This window comes from Rhipicephalus microplus, chromosome 3, assembly GCF_043290135.1.
Source record: "Rhipicephalus microplus isolate Deutch F79 chromosome 3, USDA_Rmic, whole genome shotgun sequence".
Taxonomy (NCBI): Eukaryota; Metazoa; Arthropoda; class Arachnida; order Ixodida; family Ixodidae; genus Rhipicephalus; species Rhipicephalus microplus.
The window spans coordinates 61,848,535-61,856,034 of NC_134702.1; the positions used below are offsets into that span (position 1 = coordinate 61,848,535).

At 49.9% G+C, this 7,500-nt stretch overlaps 8 non-coding genes across 8 annotated transcripts in view; all 8 read left to right on the top strand.

The window, feature by feature from the left end:
• Positions 1-106: 106 nt before the first annotated feature.
• Positions 107-188, top strand: TRNAF-AAA (transfer RNA phenylalanine (anticodon AAA)). The gene has a single exon. It is a non-coding gene; the product is annotated as a tRNA-Phe (tRNA).
• A 231-nt stretch (positions 189-419) lies between these two features.
• On the top strand, positions 420-501 carry TRNAL-AAG (transfer RNA leucine (anticodon AAG)). The gene has a single exon. It is a non-coding gene; the product is annotated as a tRNA-Leu (tRNA).
• A 5,364-nt stretch (positions 502-5,865) lies between these two features.
• On the top strand, positions 5,866-5,947 carry TRNAF-AAA (transfer RNA phenylalanine (anticodon AAA)). Its single transcript has one exon. It is a non-coding gene; the product is annotated as a tRNA-Phe (tRNA).
• Positions 5,948-6,179: 232 nt separating this feature from the next.
• Positions 6,180-6,261, top strand: TRNAL-AAG (transfer RNA leucine (anticodon AAG)). The gene has a single exon. It is a non-coding gene; the product is annotated as a tRNA-Leu (tRNA).
• Positions 6,262-6,493: 232 nt separating this feature from the next.
• Positions 6,494-6,575, top strand: TRNAL-AAG (transfer RNA leucine (anticodon AAG)). The gene has a single exon. It is a non-coding gene; the product is annotated as a tRNA-Leu (tRNA).
• A 546-nt stretch (positions 6,576-7,121) lies between these two features.
• Positions 7,122-7,203, top strand: TRNAL-AAG (transfer RNA leucine (anticodon AAG)). The gene has a single exon. It is a non-coding gene; the product is annotated as a tRNA-Leu (tRNA).
• A 75-nt stretch (positions 7,204-7,278) lies between these two features.
• TRNAL-AAG (transfer RNA leucine (anticodon AAG)) lies at positions 7,279-7,360 on the top strand. The gene has a single exon. It is a non-coding gene; the product is annotated as a tRNA-Leu (tRNA).
• A 75-nt stretch (positions 7,361-7,435) lies between these two features.
• The window catches only part of TRNAL-AAG (transfer RNA leucine (anticodon AAG)), an 82-nt gene continuing 17 nt past the window's right edge, over positions 7,436-7,500 (top strand). Inside the window, exon 1 of the tRNA in view lies at positions 7,436-7,500. This exon is cut by the window's right edge and continues 17 nt beyond it. This is a non-coding gene — a tRNA (tRNA-Leu).

Here is a 7,500-nt window from a genome sequence, read left to right on the forward strand (position 1 = left end):
GGCGGCGTGGGCGCAAATCCCAACGATGCCGAAACTTTTATTGCTTCTCTACCTGATCGTTTGTCCAGTTCATTGAACATTGCATTATAATATATTACGAAGCATCGGTAGCGTGGCCAAGCGGTCTAAGGCGCTGGTTCAAAGCACCAGTCTCTTCGGGGGCGTGGGTTCGAATCCCACCGCTGCCAACACTTTTATTGCTTCTCTACAAGGTCGTTGATCCAATGTATTGAATATTGCATTAAAAATAGTGCCAGCCATCGGTAGCATGTCCGAACGGTCTAAGGCGCTGGTTTAAGGCACCAGTCTCTTCGGGGGCGTGCGCTCAAATCCTAACGATGCCGAAACTTTTATTGCTTCTATACCTGATCGTTTGTCCAGTTCATTGAACATTGCATTATAGTATATTAGGAAGCATCGGTAGCTTGGTCGAGCGGTCTAAGGCGCTGGTTTAAGGCACCAGTCTCTTCGGGGGCGTGGGTTCGAATCCCACCGCTGCCAAAACTTTTATTGCTTCTCCACCTGATCGTTTGTCCAGTTCATTGAAGATTGCATTATAATATTGTAACAGCGAGCTGTGATAAGATGGTTTTATTTACAGGAGGTGAACGATGGTCGTTTGCGGCAGCACACTGCGATCGTGCCAAGACTCTTCGTCTTCCTCTGCTTCTCCTCTCTACCCTTTTCTAGTCTGTTACATTCCCCCGCAAGCAGACGAAGCCCGTATGGCGAGTTATGATGCGAAAGGAGGGTGGAAAGGTTTCAGGCGAGCCACGTGAGTGAGCTGCGTTCTGGTCGATCGTCGACCATTGGACAAAAGACGAGCTATTACGTAAGTGAGCTGGCTTAGACGCTCCAAAACTACAAATGGGCCTGAATATCGTGACAGAAGCTTTTGACACAATCCACGCTTGCGTTTCGGTGTCCAAAGTAACACCAAGTCACCTTTTTCGAATAAAACCGGTTCGTGACGGTCGTCATATCGTTCCTTCGAACGACGTTGAGAGGCCAGAGTACGAAGACGAGCGATTCGACGGGCTTCTTCCGCGAGGCACAGGGTGTTTGATACAGAGTCGTCATTGTGTATAATGAAGGGTAAGAAAGTGTCTAGAGAGCTTAGTGGCAACCTTGCGTACAACAGATAAAATGGGCTGAAGTTCGTTGTTTCATGTTTTGCCGTGTTGTACGCGTACGTGATAAAAGGCAGCACTTCATCCCAATTCTTATGATTGGAAGAAACGTACATGGCAAGCATGTTGGTCAGCGTTCTGTTTGTCCGTTCAACGAGGCCATTCGTCTGTGGGTGATACGGTGTGGAATGACGGAACTGTGTCGTGCACATGCGTAGTAATTCTTCAACGGCATCGGCAGTGAACTGGCGGCCACGGTCGCTGATAATAACACGCGGTGGGCCATGGCGAAGGACCACGGAGTGAAGCAAGAAGTCCGCCACGGATGCCGCGGTAGAAGAGGGAATAGCTGCGGTTTCGGCATACCGCGTAAGATGATCGACGCAGACGATTATCCAACGCTTCTTATTGTTAGATAACGGAAATGGACCCATAATGTCAATTCCTACTTGTTCAAAAGGTGCGCTGGGTGGTGTTAATGGCTGAAGGGGACCTGGTGTAGCGGTGGCCGGGCGCTTGTGACGTTGGCACGTCTCGCAGCTAGCGACGTAACGCTTCGTTGTTTCGTACATCTTGGGCCAGTAAAAGCGTTCCTGCGTGCGGTTCAGTGTTCTAATGAAGCCGAAGTGACCGGACGTCGCATCGTCATGCATGGCACGTAGAACTTCGGAGCGAAGGCTCTCGGGGACAACTAGAAGAAAACGTGCTCCAGGTCTAGAGTAGTTAGTTTTATAGAGCAACTTGTCTCGGACCGTAAAGCGACCGCTGTGTTGGGAAGCACGTGCGGCGGCAAAAAGAGGATCCAAGTTGAGATCGTTGCGTTGTTCTCTCTGGAAATCAGCTGCGTTGGGGAACGTGCTTGTAACAGCAGCAATGCAGTCGTCAAAATTCTCAGCATCGCAGTCAGTAGTCGCAAGAGGAATCCGGGAGAGGCAGTCTGCGTCAGCGTGACGACGGCCACTCTTGTACGACACCGTGAAGTCGTATTCCTGAAGTCGCAGCGCCCAACGTGCGAGGCGGCCAGAGGGGTCACGCAAACCGACCAGCCAGCATAACGAATGGTGATCGGTAATTATCTTAAATGGCCTCCCGTAAAGATAACAACGAAACTTCTGTACAGCGAAAACAGCTGCCAGACATTCCTGTTCCGTAACTGTGTAATTGCGTTCTGATTTGCTCAGGCAACGGCTGGCATATGCCACGACATGCTCTGCGCCATTGTGACGTTGTACAAGCACCGCGCCTACACCGATACCACTAGCGTCCGTGTGGACCTCAGTCGGGCAAGATGGATCGAAGTGACGCAACAGTGGTGCTGACGTTAGTACAAACTTAAGTTGTGAGAATGCGGCGTCACACTCTGGTGTCCAGTTGAAGGTTGCATCCTGTCGCAAGACGTTTGTCAGCGGATACACGATCTCCGCAAATCGTGGAACAAAACGACGAAAATATGAGCATAGGCCGACAAATGAGCGAAGTTCTCGTGCGGACTGCGGTGATTTAAAAGAGCTCACTGCTTCTATCTTGCGAGGATCGGGTCTGACGCCATCCTTGTCGACCAAGTGCCCCAGCACGAGAGTTTGACGTTCGCCAAAGCGACATTTTTTAGAATTCAGAACCAGTCCGGCTTTTTTGATGCAGTCGAGAACAAGACTGAGACGGTTGTTATGTTCCTCAAACGTACGGCCAAAGATCACAACATCGTCAAGGTAGCACATGCATATCTCCCATTTTAGACCACGTAATACTGTGTCCATAAATCTTTCAAAGGTGGCTGGAGCATTACAAAGGCCAAAAGGCATGACTATAAATTCAAATAAGCCATCCGGAGTTATGAAAGCAGTCTTTTCTTTGTCGCCGGGTTCCATAGGTATTTGCCAATAACCTGACCGCAAATCAAGCGTTGAAAAATAGGAAGCGGCATGCAAGCAATCTATGACGTCATCAATCCACGATAAGGGATATACATCTTTCTTCGTCACAGTGTTTAGACGCCTGTAATCTACGCAGAATCTCCAGGAACCATCCTTTTTCCTGACAAGAATTACCGGGGCTGCCCACGGGCTGGACGACTCTTGCACGACTCCTTTGTTCATCATGTCCTTTACTTGTTCGGCGATAACTTTGCGCTCAGAGGATGACACTCGGTAGGGCTTTTGGCGGATGGGGTGTGCAGAGCCAGTGTCTATTCTGTGACGAGTGCGGAACGAGGGTAACTAAAGGGGTGCATCTCTATGTTTGAAGTCGAAAGCAGCAACATGCCGTGAAAGGACCTGCACCAGCGCTTGCCGTTCCGTCGTACTGAGAGTCTTGCTGATCATAGCGAGCATTAGATCTTCATTTTGGCGAATATCACAAGCAGAGGAAGAGGTGGGGAGGTCCGTAGCTATTGCTGCTATCGAGTTGCATGAGGCTTCATCAAAGAGAGCTATCTTCATCCCGCGAGGAAGCACAACCGGCGTGGCAGAACAGTTCAGCGCCCACAATGTTGCTACTCCTTTCGTCATGCACACAACAGAACAAGGCACAAGTATGTCCTTCTTCAAACAATTCTTGCGCAGAGGCCCCACTACGAGGTCAACACAAGCATCATCAATCGCTGTGGAAGAGACTTGAACGGGTGTCAGGCACCAAGATGGTGCTATCACTTCATCAATCACACTAAGTGTGTTCCTGTCTTCGCCACGGTAGTCTTCTTCGGAAAGCGACGGTGGAAACAAATTGTTTAGTGATATTTCCCCACTACCACAGTCAACGGAAGCACCGCATTGTTCCAGGAAATCGATACCAAGAATGACATCGTGCGAACAACGAGATAAAACCAGAAATTCCGATACAAATACTTTTCCAGCCAATGAAACACTGACAGCACATACACCAAGAGGATTAAGCCACTCGCCGCCTACACCACGAAAGGTGATTGTATCGTCCCATGAAAACATAACTTTGCGACCTAAGCGGTTTCTGAAGGCGAGGCTCATCACAGACACAGTCGCCCCAGTGCCAACTAACGCCATCGTCGGTATTCCATCTATCAACACATTCACTTTGTTTTTGATCATAACAATAGGCAGAGGTATATCTTGAAAAGACCGTCCGGCGACCTCACCTCCATTGGCCGCGGATGCTAGTTTCCCGGCGGCGGAGAAGAACGACGCAGAGGAGACGGCGAGCGACGAGAACGGTTGGATGGTGGTGTCAAACTCCGCTCGGATGCTGGCGAATCATTGCGTCTGGTCTCGCGCGAAAAACGGTCCCTTGTAAACAAGTCGGTTGTCCGCTGGTCATATGAAGCACCGGGTCTTGGTGGCGAAGACATGGCTGGTGTCCTTCGTGATTGGCGCCATTGTTGGCGGCAATACCGAGCAATATGCCCAGTGAAACCACAGTTGTAGCACACGGGAGGGTCACGGTTTATACTATCTTGAATGGAACGAATCCTGGGCCGCTGCTGTCGGTGAGGAAGTTTGTTATCACGCAAAGAACGGGTTTCTGCCACTCTCTGGAATTCATCGTATTCGTCGTAAGTCACATCTTGGTAGTAGGGTTGGTACTGTCCTTGCCGCAGCGGGACGTAGTCCGGCTGAGAACCCTGAGTATAATAATGTGGCTGTGCTCGTCGTGATCGTGCGTCATAGGCAGGGCTTCTATCGTATAGACGTGGCTGATACTGAGATGTGGCATCAGAATCCTCAAAGCCCTCCGCCACTCGGTACGAGGAGAATGAAGCAATGTTTCGCTCGAACTCTGGTGGCTGATAGGGAGGATGAGTGCTTGGGCGGTTTGCCACTTGCGCGTACAGGCCGAGTTCTTCACGTACGATCTGCCGGATTGTTGTTGCAAGATCAAGTGCCTGGTTGCTGTCTATGCTCGCGATGGTCGTCACATTGGGCAGCCTGCCGAACTTTGGCGTGATGCGCCTCGTCTTTAGTTGCTGAAAATTGCGGCAATGACGAATGACATCGGTGACAGATGTCAAGGTGTCTTTCGCGATGAGGAAACTGTAAACATCCTCGGCGATTCCTTTTAGAATGTGCCCGACTTTGTCTTCCTCAGACATTCCGGAGTCAATGGTCCTACATAGCTTTATGACTTCCTCAATGTAGGTCGTGCAAGTTTCACCTGACACTTGAGCGCGTTGCATTAGCGTCTGTTCTGCTCTTTTTTTTATCGTTGTTGGGTCGCCGAAACGCTCTTTGATTTAAGAAACAAATCTGTCCCACGTCGTTAGCGTTTCCTCCCGATTCTCGTACCACATTAATGCAGTATCGGTCAGAAAGAACACGACGTACAAAAGCTGAGAAGCGGCATCCCATTTGTTAGCGGCGCTCACCCGTTTGTAATGGATGAGCCAAGCCTCGACGTCTTCATCTGGTCTGCCGGCGAAGGGACGAGCATCTCTCAGTTGTGGAGCCGAACTGGTCGGCGCAGGAGTCGAGAGGGGTCGGTGTTCATTTGCGTTGTGGGACATGTCCAGCCCAGATGGATTCGGTGGAAGTCCAGCAATGCGACGGCTCCGTCGAAGAACTTGCGGTTCACCTTCCGTCTTCGGGTGTCGATTACCCAGCACGTCCACCACAACTGTAACAGCGAGCTGTGATAAGATGGTTTTATTTACAGGAGGTGAACGATGGTCGTTTGCGGCAGCACACTGCGATCGTGCCAAGACTCTTCGTCTTCCTCTGCTTCTCCTCTCTACCCTTTTCTAGTCTGTTACAATATATTACAAAGCATCGGTAGCGTGGCCGAGCGGTCTAAGGCGCTGGTTTAAAGCACCAGTCTCTTCGGTGGCGTGGGTTCAAATCCCACCGCTGCCAAAACTTTTATTGCTTCTCAACAAGGTCGTTCATCCAATGTATTGAATATTGCATTATAAAAGAGGGGACCCCATCAGTAGCAGGTCCGAACGGTCTAAGGCGCTGGTTTAAGGCGCCAGTCTCTTCGGGGGCGTGGGCTCAAATCCCAACGATGCCGAAACTTTTATTGCTTCTCTACCTGATCGTTTTTCCAGTTCATTGAACATTGCATTATAATATATTACGAAGCAGTGGTAGCGTGGCCGAGCGGTCTAAGGCGCTGGTTAAAGGCACCAGTCTCTTCGGGGGCGTGGGTTCGAATCCCACCGCTGCCAAAACTTTTATTGCTTCTCTACAAGGTCGTTCATCCAATGTATTGAATATTGCATTATAAAAGAGTATACCCAATCGGTAGCATGTCCGAACGGTCTAAGGCGCTGGTTTAAGGCACCAGTCTCTTCGGCGGCGTGGGCTCAAGTCCCAACAATGCCGAAACTTTTATTGCTTCTCTACCTGATCGTTTGTCCAGTTTATTGAACATTGCATTATAATATATTACGAAGCATCGGTAGCGTGGCCGAGCGGTCTAAGGCGCTGGTTTAAGGCACCAGTCTCTTCAGGGGCGTGGGTTCGAATCCCACCGCTGCCAAAACATTTATTGCTCCTCTACAAGGTCGTTGACCCAATGTATTGAATATTGTATTATAAAAGAGTGCACCCCATCGGTAGCATGTCCGAACGGTCTAAGGCGCTGGTTTAAGGCACCAGTCTCTTCGGGGGCGTGGGCTCAAATCGCAACGATGCCGAAACTTTTATTGCTTCTCTACCTCATCGTTTGTCCAGTTCATTGAACATTGCATTTTAATATATTACGAAGCATCGGTAGCGCGGCCGAGCGGTCTCAGCCGCTGGTTTAAGGCACCAGTCTCTTCGGGGGCGTCGGTTCGAATCCCACCGCTGCCAAAACCTTTATTGCTTCTCTACAAGGTCGTTCATCCAATGTATTGAATATTGTATTATAAAAGAGTGCACCCCATCGGTAGCATGTCCGAACGGTCTAAGGCGCTGGTTTAAGGCACCAGTCTCTTCGGGGGCGTGGGCTCAAATGGCAACGATGCCGAAACTTTTATTGCTTCTCTACCTGATCGTTTGTCCAGTTCACTGAACATTGCATTATAATATATTACGACGCATCGGTAGCGTGGCCGAGCGGTCTAAGGCGCTGGTTTAAGGCACCAGTCTCTTCGGGGGCGTGGGTTCGAATCCCACCACTGCCAAAACTTTTATTGCTTCTCTACAAGGTCGTTCATCCAATGTATTGAATATTGTATTATAATATATTACCAAACATCGGTAGCGTGGCCGAACGGTCTAAGGCACTGGTTTAAGGCACCAGTCTCTTCGGGGGCGTGGGTTCGAATCCCACCGCTGCCAAAACTTTTATTGCTTCTCTACCTGATCGTTTGTCCAGTTCATTGAACATTGCATTATAATATATTACGACGCATCGGTAGCGTGGCCGAGCGGTCTAAGCCGCTGGTTTAAGGCACCAGTCTCTTCGGGGGCGTGGGTTC